Source organism: Hirundo rustica, chromosome 2, assembly GCF_015227805.2.
Source record: "Hirundo rustica isolate bHirRus1 chromosome 2, bHirRus1.pri.v3, whole genome shotgun sequence".
NCBI classification, from domain to species: Eukaryota; Metazoa; Chordata; class Aves; order Passeriformes; family Hirundinidae; genus Hirundo; species Hirundo rustica.
The window spans coordinates 5,091,841-5,098,441 of record NC_053451.1 but is presented as its reverse complement, the minus strand read 5'-3'; the positions used below and the strand labels follow the sequence as shown (position 1 = coordinate 5,098,441).

The following is a 6,601-nucleotide window of genomic DNA, read 5'->3' as shown; positions in this document are numbered from 1 at the left end:
TTACCTTAGCCTTTATAAAAGCAACAGCTGCTGCACAGAGGACTTCAGCCAAATGAGACAAACACATGGAAACAGTCAGTACCTGCAGCTGCTGGAAGGGAGGCACTTCCCTGGTCAGGTTGCATGAGATTTGCTGTCATCCAAGGCAGTCAGCAACATCAAAGTTTTCTTGGCACTCTCATGGTTTCCGGTGTCCAAATCAAAACCAGGCTCAAAACCAAACCACATTTCCATTGCCAATGTCAAGCTGGATTGGCCTGAGCTGCTGGGCAAAGCCACCCCACTCTGTGTGCTTGTAACTTTTCAGAAATAAAAGGTCCAGTTTCTGAAAAAAACCTCAGGAGTGCAGTAGATGGTCTTCTTTGGTCCTAGTGTGTCTCCAGCACAGCTGGAGCACTGCCCAATCCTAATGGGCATTTTCACATAGGCCTTTCTGCAGATTCTCCACCCTCGGCTGCCACACTTCCCAAAGTCTCTACAGATGAGAGAAACAGGAGGAATAAAAGAAGTGGCTGTGCACTGAATCGTAGAATCATTAACGACGGAAAAGACCTCCAAAGTCATAGAGTCCAACCTTTGACCAATTACCACCTAAATCACCTAAACTCAACTACACCATAGCACCAAATGCCACATCCAGTCATTTCTTGTACACTTCTAGGGATGGTAACTTCCCATCTTCCCAGGCAGTCCATTCCAGTGGTTAACCACTCTCTCCATTAATAAATTCTTCCTGATGTCCAACCTGAACCTCCCCTGGTACAGCTTAAGGCTGTGTCCTCTTGTCCTGTCACTTGCTGCCTGGGAGAAGAGGCCAAACCCCACCTGGCTACAACCTTGTTTCAGGAAGCAGAGAGTGAAAATGTCTCTCCTGAGCCTCCTTCTCTCCAGGCTTAACACCCCCAGATCTCTCAGCAGCTCCTCAGACTTCTGCTCCAGACCTTTCCCCAGCTCCATTCCTCCTCTCTGGACTCACTCCAACACTTCAATGCCTTTCTTGAAGTGAGGGGCCCACTGGTTTTGTGAGAGACTACAGACCAGCTCTATCACAATATCAGGTGCACAAATCCCATAGAAACATCAGAAAGGAGAAAGTTCAGTTCTCCCGGTCAGAAGCTACCACAGCACTGGGACTCAGTGCATGATCAGACAAAAAAATACATACATTATCAAGAAAACAGGGCATTAATGAGAGTATTCCTTTTTGTAGTTGGAAGGTCGAACTCTTCTAGTCCCATGTTTAAATCACTGTAACTCATTTCCTGCTTTCTGCTGACAGGAATATAATTCAGCAAGGTTGTTAGGCACCGGTGGAGGGTCCTTGCATTGACAGCTCCAAGCATTATGCCCATTTCCTAGTGAGAGAGATTCAGAAAGCTCAATATCACCTCTCTTTGCAGAAACAAATCCACATAGAGTGAAGCTATCATAGCAAATTTTAGTGCACATGTTTGCGTCACGGAGAGGTGGAGGGGGATGCAGGAAAAATTTCACTGTACAGGCAACAGGCAGAAATTAAAAGAGCACCAAGTGGCCAGGTGGTGAGGGAACTCACTTCTGATTTACAATTGCAATGATTGCGATGAATAGGGAGAGGCTATGATTAAAGACGTGTCTGAAAATAACAGTAATGATTTTCACTTGTACGCCTTTGATCAGGCAATCTCACAGTATTGTATAAATGAAACCTCCCAATATCTCTGTGAGCTTGGAAAGCCTTCTACTGACACAAACGTGTCAGAAATAAATACCAGCTGAATGGTGTTAGACAGGTGATGGCTTAGATATTTCATCCTCTCTTGGAAGAAGAGCTTCTAGAGATGGAATTTGTCCCAATTATAAAAGAGGAATAGATCCTCAGTATGAGCTATATTGGACTACATGCATAAATTACAGTGCAAAATGATCATTCAGCCCATTCAGTTCTCATTTCTGCAGGTGAAATGCCAATAAGGGAACTAATCACCTGTCTGTAAGGATGATTTTAAAAGATGGAGACATTGCCCATCAAGAACACCACTGGGAGTCATCAACTCTGTTCAAACAGGCTGCTGGTAACCATCAGGAGGTAGGAACTGTACTTCCAGTCTCAGTGACTGCAGGATTAATTTGAGCGAGCCATCTGGAGTGGAAAAAAATGTATATTCGTTACCGTGCCCTTGTGCACTACATTCCCCAGCACAAAACTATGCAGGACCATCACATCCAGCCATAAGCCTGATGCAGAGTGCCCTGGACACATCACCCCACCTGTAAGCTCCCTGTAAGCCAGAAGGCATCCAGGCAGCTTTTCCACAGGTTTTGCAGCTAAATCCCAGCCAAGGGTAGGAGACATCACAGAATATTTCCCTTGCAATAGCAGAGTGGACCCGAAACTGAACATAGAGTGTAGTTTTCTGTGGTCAGGCAATTTTTTTTTTTTTTTTAATATTTGGAAAGATTGACACAATTATGTTTGGTCTTGATGGGGTGTTGAGAGGGTTAAATATGGCTCAGCACTTATTTCACTTATGATTATGTTCATCCTCCTGTCGCCAAGAAAAAAAACCAAAATATACTCTGAGATCTGGCTATTTTAGTTTGCACTCTTCTCTGTTATTCAGTGAATATGAAATTACTTTTCACCAGTTCAGAAGACATTTGTATAGTTTTTTTCAAGGATAAGTTGTTGAGGTCAGACACCCCAACTTCACTGTTATGGTTGATAACCATAATTCCTGGCCTTCCACAAGAGCCAGTTATAAGCTGCCTGCATTAATCCTATTTAGATGTTTGATTTGGCTATATCTGTCAGCAGACAGATTATATAAATACAAGATTTTAAGGAAAAAAAAAATCCTCATGCTGCACATAACTAAGAGCAGTTTTACCTTGGTCAGGAGAAGTAAAACATTACCCAGCTAGTCAAATGCCAGAGATGATCTCCACGTGGCCAGAGGAACCTCTCTCCAAAAGATAAGGCAGTACTTAAGCTATTTAGGGCAATGTCAAAATACCACCCTTAAAAACTTAGAATATAAATAAGTCCCATGAGGAAAGAAGAAGTCTCCCTGAACTCCCCAAAAGCCTTCACAAAGGAGACCTGGTCTAAATCCAGGATGTTGGTTCTGCCCTCACTGCTGCTGTCCCCTGCCCTGGGGACAGGACACAACACCCCTGTGCACACAGGAGGAATGGAATGGGTTCGGGGCAAGCTGCTCCCCGCTCACCTGCAGCAGAGAGGTTTCAGCTGTGTGAGCCCTCCAGCCACCCAGCCCAGAGCATGCAAACACCCTCAACTTCTTCTCTGCCAGCCTCCCTCACTGCCCATCTTCCTACACTCCTGCTTGAGCCCAGCCAGGGTTTGCTAGAAAGAGTAAAGCCGTGCAAGTATTGCTCTGCCTGCCTGTTCCCCTAACAGGTGCTCTGTTAAGTGGATCCCGCTGTGTTTAACAGCCTCCCACACCCCCCTGTAACCTACTTACATATTTTCTGTGAGTCTGCTGGCCCGGTGATCTTGCACTAGTATGGCCTCTGGCAGCTGCTCCAGGAAGGGTCACATGGCTCCTGTAATTAAAACAGGGTGGAAAAAGGCAATTTCTCCACTTACTCCAAGGAAGGGAAAAAAAAAAAAGGGGGCGGGAGGGGGGCAGGGGAGGATGAGGGGAAGGAAAGGATACCCTTAGCTGCTGACATGAGGGATAATGGGACAAGAGTTAAGGATAAGTTGCCTCAAAGTTCCTCTTTGGTTGTTATTACAGAGTAGCACCAGAAGCCATCACGCCCTATTTGCTATCAGCAGATCACTCAAGTAACATTAACAATTATGGTCATATGTGGAAAAAGTGTGGTCACATTTGATTTCTTATGGCCTTCTTCTTTCTCCTTCACTTCCCTGGAATAACTTACCAAGGCACACCAAGTGGACACCTCAATTACATGCGCCATTGGCACCCCCAGTTCTGCAAGCAGCAGAAGCAGTACTCCTTAGAAACATCATTAAGCACAAAACTCAGTCGGGTTTGTCCTGTCAATTCGTTATCTGGGATTTTTATATCTATATGTGGATGAATATGTACGTGGTACTGACACCCTCTGCACTCCTTGTAGCGTACAACCATGCCTGATCCTGGTGTATTTCAAGTGGAAACTTCTCAAGGCAGGTACCTCTGGATAGCACATGCACACCAGAAACGGGCTGTGAGCTTAAAATTCAGACCAGGCTGATGCTGACAGCTGGTCCAAATGTGAGAGGGAAACCTCTGTTCCTCAAAACCTGACAGTGGGGGAAGAGGGTTCTATGCCAGGGGCTGAATCAGTCAGAGGCATCATTAATACCTCTGATACAGTCTCTGTGGGAGTGTACTAGGGTAATTCAGGTTGTGGGTGTCAGAAATAGTGCATTAGTTATGGGGAGGTGGGGGTTGTAATCAGAAAAAAAGCACAGGATTTTTCTGCAGGTTGTTATGAAATCACTTAAGGGAGCATGTTGCGAGTCATTCTGCTGAGAAACAGAGCATCCAAAAGAGAAACTGCTGTAGGATGCTGAAGAACTCATATACTCCGTAATTGGGAGACTGGTGCAATGAAACTTTATCAACTGACTGAGAAGAGATAGAAGCAGAGGCTGGAGAACAAGGATTACAGAGTCCCTCTTCCCAGCAGAGCTCTCTGTTTTCAAATCAGCTTGCAAGCACTGCCTTAGGAGTCTCACAAATGCTGGGTGGCTGAAGCCACAGCCCTCTACAGAGACCCTATATTAGCATAAAATGAGGAGATACTGGAGACCTGCACTGAAACGTCACAGGCTGCTGTAAAATCCCCAGGATGCCCTTCAGCACTCTATTTTCACTCTACAACTCTCCTGAAAAGATAGGGACATAAATAATGGACTGTAAGGAAAGGAGGGGTGGCTGCTTGACACTTCCCTCTGCAAGGAGAGTGTTCCTAGAATAAACCCTTGGTTTGGTCACTGAATGAAAGAAATCTGGATCTGGTGGGCAGGATGGTGTTAAGGCTGCAGGCAGACAGTGGTGGAGCCTTCTGCAGTTTTCTCTCTCCCTGACATTGTTTCCAGAGACAGTAATTGGACATTTAACTTTTATGTTGGTGTAGTAAACTAAACTTGCTGTTAACTCTGTCTGGTAATAAAATATGGTCTCTCTATAAAGAAGATTTTTCAAGACAATTTTTTTTTTTTACAAGGCTTAGAGGTTTTGGGGGGGGGGGGTGTTTGTTTTTTTGTTTGTTTTGTTTTGTTTTTTCAGAAAGAGTAAAGTGTTTTTCAAGTCCTTCCCACCCAGAGCTAATTGTGTCATTACCAGGAGCTGGGACACAAGTTTCACATTTTTCCCGCAGGGGTTGTGGCCCAGTAACACTCACTGCTCCACCATGAGAAAGGAATTTCTATTCAGTGTGTCGCAGGAGATGCAGGATCATGGATTCTCATGCTGAGAATAATCTGCTCACAGAAAGGGACTGTAAGGGATCCTCCAGGCTGGTGGAGCTGAAGGTACTGTAAGTGCTGAACAGGCTGGCCCCTATAGATTAGTCCAATGGGCCATGAGGCTCAGAAGGAAATTTGGCCATTATTTCTTCTGACAGGGATGGAGGTAGCATGGGGCCCTAGACACTGAGTTACCCATCCTGCCACAATAATTCTTCCCGGAATGCCATCATTCCTGAGACCATTTAGCATTTTGGCGGTTGCTCTGATCTACTCTGGGCTAACACTTGCTCAATAAACTATAATAAACCTATTAGATAGGTTTGCTGAAGTGTACTGCCAGACTGGGACAGAGTCATTTTTCACTGCATTCGGTTACATCCAAAGTAGTGGACCAACAGAAATTAATGTTGATGTGATGGAGTGGTGCGGTCTGAAAATGACCTTTTTCCTTTTATCCTCACACCCTTTTCTGAGAGCTCTTCTTCTGTGGGGCAGAGCAGGTGTGTGTGCCAATGCAGGGGGGTCCCCTCCCCTGAGGTAACCATCGAGGGAACCATGCTCTGGCAGTCTCTAAAATGTGGGCAAAAGAGATTTTTTTCTCCTCAGTATCCGAGGGCTTTTAGTACCTACAGTGTACCCTTTTCTTTATTAATTAATGTTATGTTTAAAACGTAAGTAGGTTCTTATTCCTGCTCGGTACTTATTATAATGCCTCATCAGCATTTTAGTGCCTTTCCTTTCCCGTCAGCCTCAGAGTTGGGGTCAACTCCTGATGTGTCGCCGTGGTTTGCCACACCAGGACCTGGAGCACAAGGGTGGGGGTAACTCACAAACCTGGAAAGGTGAGCCTTGCACTTACTGACCTGCCGGAGTGCAGATGAGGAATGCCAGGCCGTGCCTCCTTCCCTGGCCCCACGGCTGCTGCAGGGTCGCTGTCCCAGGCGGGGATGTGTCACCCCTGGGGTGCTCCACAGCCTGTCCCCATGTCTGCAGCGGGCGGCCTGGGCCACTCCCTGCTCACTGGCAAGGCTGGCACCTGCAGCAGGGGATAAACAAGGGCAGGTTTGGTTTTAGCACGGGAATTAGCCGAGTTGATATCCACAGGCAATCTTTTACTCCAGCCTTGGCGTTACACCTCTGTTAGGACTAATGCAATTACCGCGCTTTTTTTTT

At 45.8% G+C, this 6,601-nt stretch overlaps 1 long non-coding RNA gene across 1 annotated transcript; it reads right to left on the bottom strand.

The window, feature by feature from the left end:
• Nucleotides 1-1,101: 1,101 nt before the first annotated feature.
• On the bottom strand, nucleotides 1,102-2,943 carry LOC120749459 (uncharacterized). Its single transcript, XR_005699658.1, has 3 exons — nucleotides 2,871-2,943; nucleotides 1,967-2,122; nucleotides 1,102-1,355 (listed from the first exon to the last, which is right to left on the bottom strand). It is a non-coding gene; the product is annotated as an uncharacterized LOC120749459 (long non-coding RNA).
• Nucleotides 2,944-6,601: the final 3,658 nt, after the last annotated feature.